This window comes from Protopterus annectens, chromosome 4.part1 (assembly GCF_019279795.1).
Source record: "Protopterus annectens isolate FY-2018-M chromosome 4.part1, PAN1.0, whole genome shotgun sequence".
Lineage (NCBI taxonomy): Eukaryota > Metazoa > Chordata > Ceratodontiformes > Protopteridae > Protopterus > Protopterus annectens.
In genome coordinates this window covers 689,358,508-689,373,737 of record NC_056734.1, presented here as the reverse complement: position 1 = coordinate 689,373,737, position 15,230 = coordinate 689,358,508, and the positions used below count along the sequence as shown (strand labels likewise).

General features: G+C 36.9%; 1 long non-coding RNA gene across 1 annotated transcript; it reads left to right on the top strand.

Moving 5' to 3' along the window:
- The first annotated feature begins 14,072 nt into the window (after positions 1-14,072).
- LOC122801404 lies at positions 14,073-14,861 on the top strand. Its single transcript, XR_006364708.1, has 2 exons — positions 14,073-14,316; positions 14,725-14,861. It is a non-coding gene; the product is annotated as an uncharacterized LOC122801404 (long non-coding RNA).
- Positions 14,862-15,230: the final 369 nt, after the last annotated feature.

Here is a 15,230-nt window from a genome sequence, read left to right as displayed (position 1 = left end):
GAAAGTAGATTTTATATCTATGATATCTTCTGACGGATGTCTAGAAATATGGCAGTAAATTGGTGCCGCATTCAGATCTCACCTGCACTAGCCTGTGAGTAATGACAGATAACATTGCCAACTGCATTTGCACAATAGAAAGCACATAAATAGCCATGCAGAGAAATTTGGCATGATTGCTTTAAACTGCACTGCAGGTATAAACTATGGCAGTGAGGCTTGCTCAGGTGTAATTAATGCTCAGTGTATTTACACATCTACTGTGAAATTCTCAAATGCTTTTTGATTATGATATCTGAATTACATTTCAAAGTACATATGGTCACCTCTAACCATGCTCACTGTTATGGCGGATACTAATTATACATACAATTTTCTGGCACAATGATATGACATGCACAGTAAAAAGCACTCTGCACGTACAACAATGCAAGGCTGAACCAAATCCTTAAGTAAACATGAATAGCCAGCATGTAGGTGAAAAAGGCACAAAAAAAAACAAAAAACGTTTGGATTAAGCCAAAAGGCTAAACCCTTTTATTGTCCATACCAGTTTCGGCTGCAAAGCCTTCATCAGTGGAAAAACATTATAAAACAAAACACACAATCCTACCTAAATAGTCCCCCCTCCCAATACAAAAATAGCCCTGCCCACTATAACGCCAAATGTCACTCCTTCCATAAAACACAAATAGTTCAAAAAGGTTAGTCTATAACCAAATCAGCACCAGTCAAGAAAATAATATACATATGAATATGCACCAAGATATATAATTTCCAATATATGATAAAAAAGAGAGAACTATGCAAACCTGGTCCAGACCAAATATGTCCCATGAAAAATATTATTAAGAATGCACCATTATAAGTGGTCATTAAGTCCAGGAGGGAATAGCCCCCCCAACTTAATGATCCAATATTTTTCTTTTTTTATTTAGTATACTGTGCCATCCCTGCAGTAACTACAGAGGGATAAAATTGATCAGGCACAGCTTGAAGTTATGGGAAAGAGTAGTGGAAGCTAGGTTAAGAAGGGAGGTGATGATTAGTGATCAGCAGTATGGTTTCATGCCAGGAAAGAGCACTACAGATGCAATATTTGCTCTGAGGGTATTGTTGGAGAAATACAGAGAAGGTCAGAAGGAGTTGCATTGTGTCTTTGTGAACTTAGAGAAAGCATATGACAGGGTGCCTAGAGAGGAGTTGTGGTATTGTATGAGGAAGTCGGGGAGTGGCAGAGAAGTATGTAAGAGTGGTACAGGATATGTACAAGGGGAGTGTGACATTGTTGAGGACTGCAGTGGGAGTGACAGATACGTTTAAGGTGGAGGTGGGATTACATCAAGGATCAGATCTGAGCCCTTTCGTATTTGCAGTGGTGATGGACAGGTTGACAGATGAGATTAAACAGGAGGCCCCGTGGACTATGATGTTTGCAAATGACATTGTGATATGTAGTGAGAGTAGGGACCAGGTTGAGGAGACCCTGGAGAGGTGGAGATATGCTTTAGAGAGGAGAGGAATGAAGGTCAGCAGGGCTAAAACAGAATATATGTCTATAAATGAGAGGGAGGGTAGAGGAATGGTGAGGATGCAGGGAGTAGAGTTGGTAAAGGTGGATGAGCTTAAGTACTTGGGATCAACAGTTCAGAGTAATGGTGAGTGTGGAAGAGAGGTGAAGAAGAGAGTACAGGCAGGGTGGAATGGGTGGAGAAGAGTGTCAGGAGTGATTTTTGACAGACAGGTACCAATAAGAGTGAAAGGGAAGGTCTACAAGAAGGTAGTGAGACCAGCTATATTATATGGATTGGAGACGGTAGCATTGTCGAAAAGGCAGGAGTCAGAGCTGAATGTGGCAGAGTTAAAGATGTTAAGATTTGCACTGGATGTGATTAGGATGGACAGGATTAGGAATCAGTATATGAGAGGGTCAGCTCAGGTTTGACAGTTTGGAGACAAAGCAAGAGAGTTGAGATTGCGTTGGTTTGGACATGTGCTGAGGAGGGATGCTGGGTATATTGGGAAAAGGATGCTAAGGATGGAGCTGCCAGGTAAGAGGAAAAGAGGAAGGCCTAAGATGAGGTTTATGGATATGGTGAGAGAGACATGCAGGTGGTTGGTGTGAAAGAGCATAATGCAGAGAACAGGAAGAAATGGAAACAGATGATCTGCTGTGGCGACCCCTAACGGGAACAGCCGAAAGAAGATGATGATACTGTGCCATCCCTGTTGATTATTTCTATTCCCAGTAATTCTATCAATAATCAGGAAATGGAATTCCGCATTAGTATGTGTCATACAATGTCTATACAATGCATTGGTTTCACGCTTGTTATGAATATCACTGCGATGTTCAGACATTCTTGTTCTAAGTGCACGTGATGTCTGACCAACATAAAAGAATGAACATTTACAAGTGGCCAGATAGATAGCCCAATCGGTCCCACGGTTCACAAAAAACTTAATATCATAAACTTTGCTGATGTTTTTGCTGGTAAACTGTTTTAAGTTTACTAGCATATCGGCACAATGAACAATGTCCACAGGGAAACATACCAATCAAATTATCCCCGGATACTGTTAATTGTTTATAAATAGCACCCCCCACTGCTGGTATGTTTGAAATGTGAAAAGTGGGACCCTAATGTTTTACCTTTCCTAAATGAAAACTGACATGTAGTCCCTAATACTGTCCTTAGGTCATCATTAGCCAATAGAATATTCCAGTGTGTATGTATAGTATTTCTGAGTGTTGATGTATATAAATATATATATATATATATATATATATATATATATATAAATAAACATATATATATATATATATATATATATATATATATATATATATATATAGGTTGCCATTAGTACATCGACAGCCCATTCCATCGAAACCGACTTCACTGACACAGCAGATCATCGACAACTGAGGAGCCGAGGTTTCCCACACGGTAAGTAACCATTTTGTCCATCAATCTGAATATTTCCTTTACCCCCGTCGCAGTGCATTCTTGGAGTTGGAATATTTATTAAGGGGGTTGTGGAAGCCGAAGGCCCCCACCTAGGGGGGGGTTTGTTGACTTTGTTTTGCTGGTGGTTTTTGAAGGTAGATGGCCAAACAGTTACTTACCATGTGGGAAAAGTTGGCAGTTCAGTTGTCAATGATCTGCCATGTCGGTGAATTATATATATATATAGATATAGATATATTCCTAAATGTGTTATAAAGCTAATCTCCTAAGTAATTCAATGTAATTTCAAACTTATTTTGTAAGTGTGTTCTTACTGATGTACTCTATACATTTACATCAAAGTGGCAGGAGTGTTAAACAAGTATTATTTAATGGTGCTTCTTTCATTTTCATTACTTAACTGACTGCTGTGTACAATTGGCAAATTATTTTTGTGCAAGGTGGGTTTAACAGTTGTTATTACAAAAGGATCATTCACTTGTATTACATACAAAAGTTTTGCTCTGGTCACATGCTTTTAGCATTTTTAAGAGATGTTTGAAAATTGAAAGCATTTGTTTTTACAGTTGTCATTCTATACATTTCATTCACTGGTAATACTGTCATATATTCCAGATTAGTAGATTTCATTACCCTTATTCACATCTGTTATTGATAGAAGGGGGTGGAATTTATAGTAATGTTTTACAACTGCATGTTTTTAATGGATGCCTACATAAATGCATATTTTTTTTCTGGCCAGTTCATTAGCTGATAAGGTTTTCCCAATGTTGTGCAGGACATGGGTACAGAGGTGAAAGACATCCAAGGGGTGTCTACTGCAGACACTCCAAGTGTGCTATTGATCTCTCTCTCTCTCTCTCTATATATATATATATATATATAGAGAGAGAGAGAGGGAAAGGGACAGAGAGGGTGGGAGAATACAGATATATATTATAAAACTTTGTTTAGAGTTATAAGCACTGGGGGCATTGTTGTATTCCTTGTAATATATTGCTGTTTGTGGTGTATATATCACTCAGGAGTTTTGTCTGACATTCCTCAATAGTTGACCCATGTTTTATCTTCATGACAAATACTTGCATATGGGGTTAACCATTTTTATCTCTTTACAGCTACATCATTTACCTTGGTCTGGAAGCAGCTGCAGCATTTTGTATTAAAGCCTGTTCCACATACAGATTCATGATAGCAACTGCAACGCCTAACATTTTTTTCTAAGTGTGTTCATGGTTATATTCCACATAAGTATTGGAATTCAGAGCTAAATGGAGCACAGCATGAAGACGATGGTTTTAAACATTCCTGAATTGCTCCGCCATGTTGAAATGCTTCATTAGAATGTATTTCACCTACTTATGCCTTCATTACCATATTCTACAACTTACCCTTGTTTTTAAGCAGCACACAATGTGCAGATCTATTTAATGAATACAAATTAGTGTGCTCACCACTGCTCATCACACACAAGATAGTAGTGCAAAGTGTAGGCATTCATGAATCTGAGCCTTTGTATTGTACATACATGCTGGTGCAATTGAACTGTGACTAAGCATTGTATTTAGAGGTAATATTATGGAAAGGGTTTTTTGTAAGGGAAGGCATAGGCCTGGGGCTAAGGACAAACATGATGTTAGGGTTAGTAAGGTGATGTTAGGGGCAAAGCCATATGGTTAACCCACATTAATAAGGTGGTGCAGGGGGACAAAGCCTATGCTCAAACAAGTTACAGTTCTCATCCAGATTAGTTAGCAGTCTTGTGTGCTGAGTTATTAGCTCACACACACACATGTACATGTTAAACTCCAGTATTGTTACAGGAAATATAAATGATTCTTGGAAATCTGAGGATGAACAGTCTGCACTTCTGTTTAGTAATGTGATGCTTATGTTCACTTCCTACTGTCAGAATTTTATTAAATAGCAAAGTATAACATATTTCCTCTTTCCCGTCTGGTGATCAGAGTTGAACTGTAATAGAATTTTTTTCTTTGGTTATAAAGTATGTACATTACTCAGATTACTTTGATGCAAAAGCCACAGGGCTTTTACTTGCAATAGTTAGTGAAGTACATTTATAGAAGGCTTACCTCACCACAGAGTCCTATATTGTGACATTTTTTTCTTTTCTCTGTTTCTTTTACGTTTGCTCAGAAGTACAAAAATAATGGTTGGCAAAGAATGTTGGTCACACCAATGCTTCCTAATTTAGCTTTGTTTGCTAAAAACTTTATAAAACAAGGTTTCTCTCCAGCTCACCTTCATTTTTATTAGTTAGATTCTTGTATTCTTGTAGCTCCTAGTTCATAACAATTCACTCCTTTCAATATCAGCAGTAAGAATCCATTCAATGTACTTACTTTTTCTTGAAAGAATGACTACTCATGGCACCTTTTTTTCCACCTCCTTCTAGTTCTGTGCCATGGGACCTTTCACTGATTCCCTTTTCCAAAAGGTGTTATCTAGTTTGCACAGACTGTTAGAGTTAAAGATATTTGAAGTCTTGTGGTTATACTTCCTGCTTCACAACTGCAGAGCTTGAGGTTCAGCCCTGACCTCTGGTTATTGTCTGTCTATAGTTTTCTTGTTCTACCAACATTTATTTGGGTTTTCTCTGGCTATTTGGTTTCCTTTCACTTCCTTCAAACACACTGTGTGATGACTAGCTACCTTAAAATTCCTATATATGTATTCATCTGTAGCTATATTTTACCCTTACCCTTGTAGCTTATATTGTGAAACAACAGAGCACACAAAGGATCATTTCAGACATCTTGTTAAATAATCAGTCACATTTTATGCACATGGCTAAACAGTTATCTGATGATTATTACTTAGTGCAAGTTATAGGACATAGATTGTAGGACTTAAAGGACACTTTAAAAGTTGGAAGATCAGAAGTATGTGGGTTATATTCCCACACTAGGTGCTTGGATTCATTTTCCCTTAATGACACTGCAGTCCAGCATAACAGAGTGCTGTTCTCCTGAGTGTGCTATCATTCAGAATAGATATACACCCAAGGCCTCTCTGCATCATTTGGTGGTAGTTCAAATGGATGTAAAAGATCCCACTACACTTAACAGAGTAGGGGTGCTTAATTAACATTCAGCCTGGTGCACCAGAACTATTTTTCGCATAAGCACAGATTTATTTTTAATACATATTTCAAAAATGTTTGAGTCATCATTTGCTTCATACATAAATCATTACCCAGTCTCTTATTGTACAGAGTTTTCGCCTATTTCCCCTGCCACAATGATCAGACTGAAATAACCACAACGTTATCAAGACTTTCACTTTCTACATCTTTAAAACCATAAAAGAGGTACATTGCTATAACATCAGCAAGTACTCACATTACATCCGATATTCATCACACCCAGTTCTTTTTCAAATAACATTACATTGTATTTACATTTAACACTTTAAATGTCTTATATGCATGTGTTTTATCACCTCTCCAAACCTAGTTTCTTCATTGTATTTCTTAACATAAAGCACCTCACCACAGCAGCATAGACAGTAGGGGGCGAAGGGAGTAGCTGCCACAGTTGCCAGGTCTGAAGGGGCACAGTTACTGATTGGTCAGTTGTGCAATACATGTATTAAGTAATGAATGCTGATGTACAGTTAGGGCAAAAACACATGCATCAGAATAACAAACTACAGTTCCGCATACCCCAACACTCAAACTTTATACATTATTAAAGATACTAAAACATGACTACATGAACCATCTCCTTTAGAATTACACATACCATTATCATGCAACTATATCAAAATGTACCCTTCCAATAATTAGTCTGAGTGACATAAAACAAAAATTATATACAATCAGACCAATATCAAAGAAAGAAAAACATCCGCCTTAAGTGGCCACACACAAAATACTTGACTCTACAAAATCCCATCACATCACTCCTTTTGGTGATACACACCCCAGTCGTAGTTCACCAATAACTGACATTCTTTTTCTGTGCTCATTGTACACTCATAGCTGGAACATCTCACACAATGTATACATTTTCGTCATGAATATCAGAAGCATGTGCAACAAACTCCTACCTCTCTATCCCTAAGTCCATCTCTCACTTTGACTCCAACATTCTTAGTTTAGAAGAGACTTTGCTAAAGCACATATACTTGATATACAAGTTGACAAGTCACTCAATAACCCGTTAGAAAACAGTTTTCTAACAGGTTATTGAGTGACTTGTCAGCTTACTAGTTGTTCTAATATATTTGATTTGATATACAAGTTGCCCAACAACGATGCAATATCTTAAGAATGGAGTGACTGCATAAAGGTGCACAATTATTATTAAAGACACATTTACCTGCACTCCACTACCAAATCAACTGCCTTCAGGCTTATCCAGTCCCTAAGTGCAAGGTGTTAGGGGTGGGAATGCTGGTTATCGATGAGGATTTATTGCACTACATCTGAATGCCAATGTCAATACTGTAATTGTGGTCAGGACTGAAAAGCTGAAGTGCTTTGTGGGTGGTATTGCACCTCTAAAAATTGTGACGCAAATGTAAGCACTTCACTGTCTCTTCAACTTCACTCCAATGTGTTAGCATTTAAACTCTTCCTTAACTTTGTATTCCATTTCATTTATAACAGAATTTTCCTTATGGGAAAGTCTCCACAATCAAGCCCATATAATATTTTCTTCTCTCAAATTCTCCTTTCTGTTTAAAATATTCATTTTTAAATTCCCTTCTAGTTTTCCCAACTATTTATGACAAAACATATCTAAATTATTCCCATACCACGTTTTTATATCCCCAGAATCTGTCTTAACCTCTTCTTTCGACATACTATATTTTATCTTAAAATCATATTGAATTTTTTACAATATCTTTGAATTATTGTCTTCTAGTTCAGCAGCAAAATCTTCACAATTTCTTCTAATCAAACTCTGTGGTGATCCAACACCTTCATAAAAAATATTTATTTCCCTAAAATACAACAAGCACAAAAATAAAACAAGATGTGTCATTGTCAGACCCATTTGACCCCCAGTACACACTAAGTCGTAATCCAATAATAAGTTCCATTTTAAGTTCACAAGTAAAAAGTACACTGACACATCATACCGACTTCCCTAACAATTAACTATATGCACCTTCTTATTATAAGTTATGCTATATACCTTCAATCTCCCAATTGCACTTTTTATTTCATTTAATATTTTTCCAACCCCCATGCTACATTCCAACTACCAAAATTAATCCCTAATACTTCAATGCCATTACTACAGAAAGAGAACATCTCTTTTACCAATTCCATAAGTGTTATATGTATGTCTGCTCAGTTCAAGTCCGATCTCTTTTAAAAATATTTTGCAATCTCTCCATGCATACATTATTTTAATAACCTCTTTCACAACAAAATGATATCATCTGCATGAGAAAAAAATAATGCTATACTAATTTAATTTCAAAACAAAATTGGACCAGCAGACTGTGGCAAAAAACAATATATTTATTATTATGTGCTACAAACACATAATGTAGCAGGGGAAAGAGACAGACTCTGACACGCACTGATGAAGGCTATGTGATTTATCAGCCGAAGCAGGTCTGGCTCTTTCTCCTGCTACATTATGTGTTTGTAGCACATAATAATAAATATATTGTTTTTTGCAACAGTCTGCTGGTCCAATTTTGTTTTGGAATATGTTTGGTTTGGGACCTTGCAGTTGCCGTTCCTGCAGAGGCTTTCTTCATATACTAATTTAATTTACAATAATCCACTTTTCACAGCTTCCACCCCTTTATATCTGAATATAATAGCATTAATAACCAATCCAACAAACAAAGGGCTAAGAACACACCCCTGCCTTACCCAATTACACATTTTTACACTGCTTCCCACATCTTACCAAATTCAAGTTATTACATATTTCTTCTTTCAGTCTAAAAAACTTCCAAACCTGTCTTTTCTTAAAATTGTTAAATTACACTACGATTTAAGTTATTGCAAGATGTTGCCAAATATGACAAAAAATACCATTGCTTTTCTTAGAGTTTATACAATTTCTTTATTAATAATAATGCATTTTCTATATTTTTCATTTGAAATTCCATATAACTCATTACTTATTGTCTTAGTCACTGTTTCACCTACTGTCACCTGCAGAATTTTAGTTTAAATTCTGTAATCTCTTTTTGCTATAGCCATTTATTGATCACTTCCCTCTTTTTTACCCATCCATATGAATTTAATTATATTGTTATACACTTTTCTTTTTTCTTTTTTATCAATCATGCGATTAATGTTTCTTTCAAAACCCTTAGTTGCTCTTAGTCATTAACCTACAAAAACATAAGTTAACTTATATATTCCTGTTGCACTATCCTATCCTGGTTTACTTTGCATAACACTTTCTTTACTTATTCTATCATAATCTTTCCTACTGCATCTTAACATTTCCCCTTTCTAACTTCTTTACATTCCAAACACCCTTCTAACTCCTACCTTTCTTTTACATAAATTTGCCAAAATAATTCCACCCTCACTATCTGACACTCTAGTTCTCCATGAATTCATTCCTTGTCAATTTTTGCATATGCAGATTTTTTTTTCTTTTGTACCCCTTTTCCCACAATAGCACACTTCTTTATTCTTCCCACTATGTATTATTTTTTAACCACTTTGCATCTGTTCATTTTCTTTTAACAAGTATTCTTTATTATAAGTTTGCAGCTTATCTATCTCAGTACTTTCATGTAACTATAAAATGTTGTTCCATATACATTTGTGCTTGCAACCCTCTATCTTCAACCTCCAACAGCAAATATTCCTTCTTAACTTTTTCTTTATAAGCTCTCCACCATTCACTCCATGTGTTAAACCATTATTCCCAAATGATTGTTCTAAAGTATCTTTGTATAAACCTTTATTGATCATCCCCAAAACTTTATCTCCAGTCTAACAAAAGCATGTCCTTGTTGTTGTTGTTGTTGTTGTTTTTTTAATCATGTCCTTATTTTAAAAAACAAATCATTAAATTATGAAGAAAAAAAGAACTAACTCTAAAGTTCAGACATAGTTCTCTTTGAGTTTATTAAAATAATGAAATATGTGTCCGGTGGGAATGAGTATTTTTCACATAACTGTATGTAAATTCTGGTCTTTACTAGGAGCCGGACAGAGGAGTCCAGTCCTGCTCTTTGTCAAGCAGTCTTTTGACAACATGGAAATAATTTTAAATTCCAGTGGTTTGTTGAAAACTGTCCATTAAAATAGAACAAGAAGAGTCAGGAAATGTCTCCTTTCATTCAGTGTTGTATTAATGTTGTATGATTCACGGTTATTACATTTACAAGTATTGCTTTAATGAAATAGGGAACATATATTTTCTTAATTCTTGCATTTTGTTGAAAACTGTCATTTAAATACTACAAGAGGGATAAGAAAGTTTTTCCTTACCAGTGTAATTTGACAGTGTACTTGGGGATATGGAATTTTTGTTGTAGTACACTCTGTGGTGTTGACTTCACTTTTTTAAATGGAACTAGTGCTAGTTCTGATAAATATGGAATCAGTGTTTACCCACAAATCAGAAAAAAAGTTGGCTACACATCAGTTTTGTCTCCATTACTTGTATGAGCTCCTGTGTTGCTGATGAGTCATGGAAACAAAAATCAGGGTGTGTTATTTTCAAGCTCCATGTGTAATAGTACAAATGATTAGGCTGATGGTGACTGTAAACACATTTTTGTCTAGAGGTAATACATCACATAGATCTCTGTGGATACCACTGGGACTTTCAGTTATTCCTGTAGCAGCTGTATTTCCCACCTCAAAGTTCCCAACCAATTGACCCCCCCCCCTGCCAAACTAGCACAGTGCCCCCCCACACACACACACACACACACACAGTCACTCAATCTCCATTTTCAAGGAAGTGCTCTTTCTTTAGATTACATGCAGGCATATGCATTTGAAATGTACAGGGCTTTGCTTTCCCATAGGTATCCAGTCCCCAACCCATGTGTGTACTCAGAATGCACACCTAACATCCAGCAGTTTAATTACAGACTTACTCTCAAGTAAGAGCATTTAACAGAGATTTCAATACATTGCCATACATAGACCATCTTAAAGATATCTCACCTGTCTTAGGCATCTTGCTTTTACTGGTTTAAAATAGTATCAATTAATGGGTCAAGCCTACCTCTCAACTGTCCAGATTTTCACAGAATGGCCAGATTTTTGACCTATAGTTTTGGCCTGTTCCTCATAAGATTTGTGGTTTTCTGACAAATCACCAAGGATTGAAGTAGTTAAATAATGCCATACATTTGAGTTTCAGACTTCATATCCTTCATAAAATATACCTATTTATTATTTAGTTTACATTTGTTGACCGGGCTAGTCTAACTGGATATATGTCCATTTTCAGTAGATGCCCGGGGAGAAAAGCTCCATAAAAATACATGCACAAAAACAGAGCAGTAAACTACAATTACAGGATACTTGTAAGACAATAACAGGTGTTCCATTCCTTTTTTTTTTTTGAGTGCAAGAAGAAGAAAATAAAGAGGGGATTTAGAAAGGTGGGAAGGTACCAAAGCAAAGTAATAAACAGGAACAGGAGAACAGGCCAGGTAATAACAGAATTGGAAGAATTAGTATAAGGGTAGTGACTAAAGATAAGCAGAAAGAAGGCCAATTCAGTTGTTCCTAGTTGCAATAAGTGAACGTCTAATGTAGGGGCCTTACAGTGGCTGTGAAGAGAGATATAAGTGGTAGTAGCCTAGGGTAACAGTAAGAGATACTCTACGAAGTTGGTACAGGGACATAGCCAGTGGGTTGTAAGGTAAGACTTGAGTTGCTTTTTAAATAAAGAAGTAGAAGAAAGAGATGTGACTGCACTAGGAAGTAGGTTCCAGCTTTTTTCCCACATTGTTAGAGAAAAGGGATTCTCCTGCTTTATTATTAGGTTTTTGGGTAGTTCTGAATAGTTTGTTTGAAGAGTGCAGGTTTGTTAGATTTTTATATGGGCTGATTAGACTTGTGATAATTGGTATATTGCCTGGATAATACAGTATTTTGTGGAACATAACCAGTTGGTGAAAAAGAATTTGATTTTGCAATTCTAGCCAACCCAGTTGATTAAGATTTAGGCAGTGGTGGGTTCTAAACGGGGAGCTGGTAGCAAATCTGGCAATATTGTTGTAAGAGGTTGCCAGCTTGTTGAGTTTGCTTTTAGATAGGTTTGTATATATAGGAGAGGCATAAAAGAGTGTTGAGATTAGGTGGGTGTGGGCAATGGTAGTTCTGGCACTGGGAGTAAGGAAGGGTTTAATTCTGTAGAGAGAGCCTAGTTTTCAGTTAACTGATTTTATTGTGGTAACGGTGTGAGTATCATAGTGGAGGTTATGGTCAATAGTCACTCCTAAGAGTTTAGTGTTAGTATCAGGGGATATAACTATACCATTTTTAGATTTGATAGTGAAGTGAAGTGGTGAGGAATTTTGTGTGGGAGTAAACAGCAGTTTAGTCTTTTTAGGGTTAAGGAGGAGACAACGCTGTAAAAAAACATTCCTCTACATGCTCAAATACATTTTGGGTGAGGGGCTGCAAACACAAATCTTGTTATTCTAACAACTTTCTAAGTTTATAAGAGCAATATTTAAAATCTGTCTCTACTTTTGGGCGTTTGCCCCCCTCCCCCATTATTTTAGGCTTTGTCCAGATTTTTTGCACTAGGAGGTCTTGAGGTATGGAGGCAAGAGCATTTAGAAGACCTGTAAATGAATTTAATTGGTGCCATAAATTAGATGAACAGATGAATACACAAATAAATAAATACAAAAATAAAAATTAATCATATATAATTTAGCAATATTCAGTAAAGTATCTCTGCACTGATGACCTTCCTGCCTAATGAAATTGATTCTACATACCACTGTATTATAAACAAAACAGGTTGCAACTTTGGAGAGAGTATAGGAAAACAGTTGTACAGGACGACTTTTATGTCGTCTGCATTTACGATCACTACGTGATCATTATGATCACTGTGCAAAGTCTGTAGAAGGTTGGGGGAGTGGGGCTTCTGGTCGAAGTGACTGTAGGCTACAGGTGTATCACATGTTAACGCACCTTGCAATGTAGCTTACCTTCTAAGTGAACAATAATCACTTTGCACACTTTACTGTAAACTGACTTGCTGCCTTAACTTAGTTTTAAATTTTGCCCTCACTCATGAATTAAAAGGTTGACATACTTCTCAAGTGTACCTCATTACGAGGAACGTACCTCATTTGGGGTCTTAAAAAGTTCATGTTCCTCGAAGTTCCCTAAAAGTTCCACATTGAAAGATTCTGTCATACATTCAGTATTAGTAATTTTTAAGTGAAATCAATTGTAAATAGAAATGGATCATATTAATTCATTAAAAGATAATCTTTATAAGTAAAACCAGCATATTTTAACCATCCTATGACCTTCCTAGTTGAAATTGCTAGTAAGCCATTAGTATGTGTTCCACATTTTGCCCATTTTCCACATTATGAGGGCTAGTGTTCCTCATTTTGGACATGGAAGGTTGACAGCTATGCTGACTGCTATGGCTTTATTTATTAAGTTTTCTTGACTTTCTTCTGAGTTTCCCGAATCCAGATGTTATTACTCTGTCCAATTATTTGTTTCTTAAAAGATCCATTACAAGAATGATCTATTTACTCCTTAAAGTTGCCAACAAAAATGTCAGCGATACTGCAACAGAGTTACAACCTTTCCAAATCCCAAAAGAAGAACGTTTCTTAGTAAAATGTCCATGCATATGCAGGATAATCCTTTCATATCAAGTGTAACGGACTTAAATTACTTATCAAAGTTAAGAAACGCCACGGCTTGTTTCACATAATAAGAACGTGTTTCAGTTGAGATAAACAAGAAACAAAAAAAAACGTCAGCGCATCAGCGTTTTCCTTTTTTATGGCAGCTGGCAACTGTCCAAATCAGGACAGTAAGGTGAAAGTGGTGATGATGATGAAGAGGATACTTCCAGTGACATAACCGCTTCCCCTCCTACTCCTCCACCACTGAAAGCGCCAAAGGAGTCCCACAAAGTGAATGAAACTTGCGTTTTACAGCTCCTGCAGAGTGCCGCTGCTGCAGTTTCGATGCGCTCTGAAAGCTTCAGATTCAGAACAGCTCAGTGTTGATTTCCAGGCACACTCTTGGGGAAAGCCCTCTGACCCCACCGCTTTATATAAGGATGGAGAGTCAAAGGGAGACGTTAAGTGTCACTTCAGACTAATCTAACTGAATAAGAAACAATGAAGGCTGGTCTCCTTAGTCAGATTCGCAATGGTAAGTCACAGCTGATTAAAGGCTGGTCACTCAGGGGGTCTTGTGAGCCAGTGAGCTGGGGTCTGGAGACTGGGGGCCCTGCCATAGGGGACCGGTCCGTTAATGGCAGCAAGGACACAGCTTCTGCATCACTTAATGCGATTGCCTCAAACTGTTTTCAGATGTTTAAATGTGACATTCTTTGGGTGTAAGGTATTGATTATGGTCATTTTGGTACTTGTTTTTCTTAAGCTAAGATTTTTACTAAAAGTAAAGATATTATCCGGGAGACCCAGTCACAGTTCAAATGACACTTAGGAATTCCGGCAAAAAGTATAGAAATGATGCAGTGTTAGCAACTAACAAGCACACCTAGTGCAGTTACATGTGCTTGGTTCTTAGTCTTGCTTTTCTTTCTTATTATTTCAGGCTGTGGCTTGTTGCTCCTTTTCTGCTGTCTCCTTGAAGGTGTATCCGGGTGGCCAAAGCCTAACGCTGAAATCAACATCGGGGAGTACCGGAATCGATCCAAGTACCTACTGCAGATGGTGGATCATACGCTTCAGGTGATAAAAAACTTCTAGTGCTTTTTTTTTTACCACTCGCCCCGTACTGTCTTTGTCACTGTTCACTGAGGCTTAGCCCATTCCAAATATATCTGCGTATTATTTCTATATTTTGTAACCAGTTAGGTGTGCTGATCCAGAGACTGCCCTTCTAGTAGAAAATCTGGAAAAAGGCAATGAGCAAAACATATTTATAAAACGTGGGTATTTAACGCACAGGTCTGTGAGTTATTTGCCATGTATTGGAAACAGAAACATAGTTCCCTTATTAACATCTGCTCCTATCTCTCAAATTGCTCAAGAATCAGAGACAAAGCCAACAATAATGGGGGGTACAAAGTCCCCAAATTAGGGACATTTTTAAATATT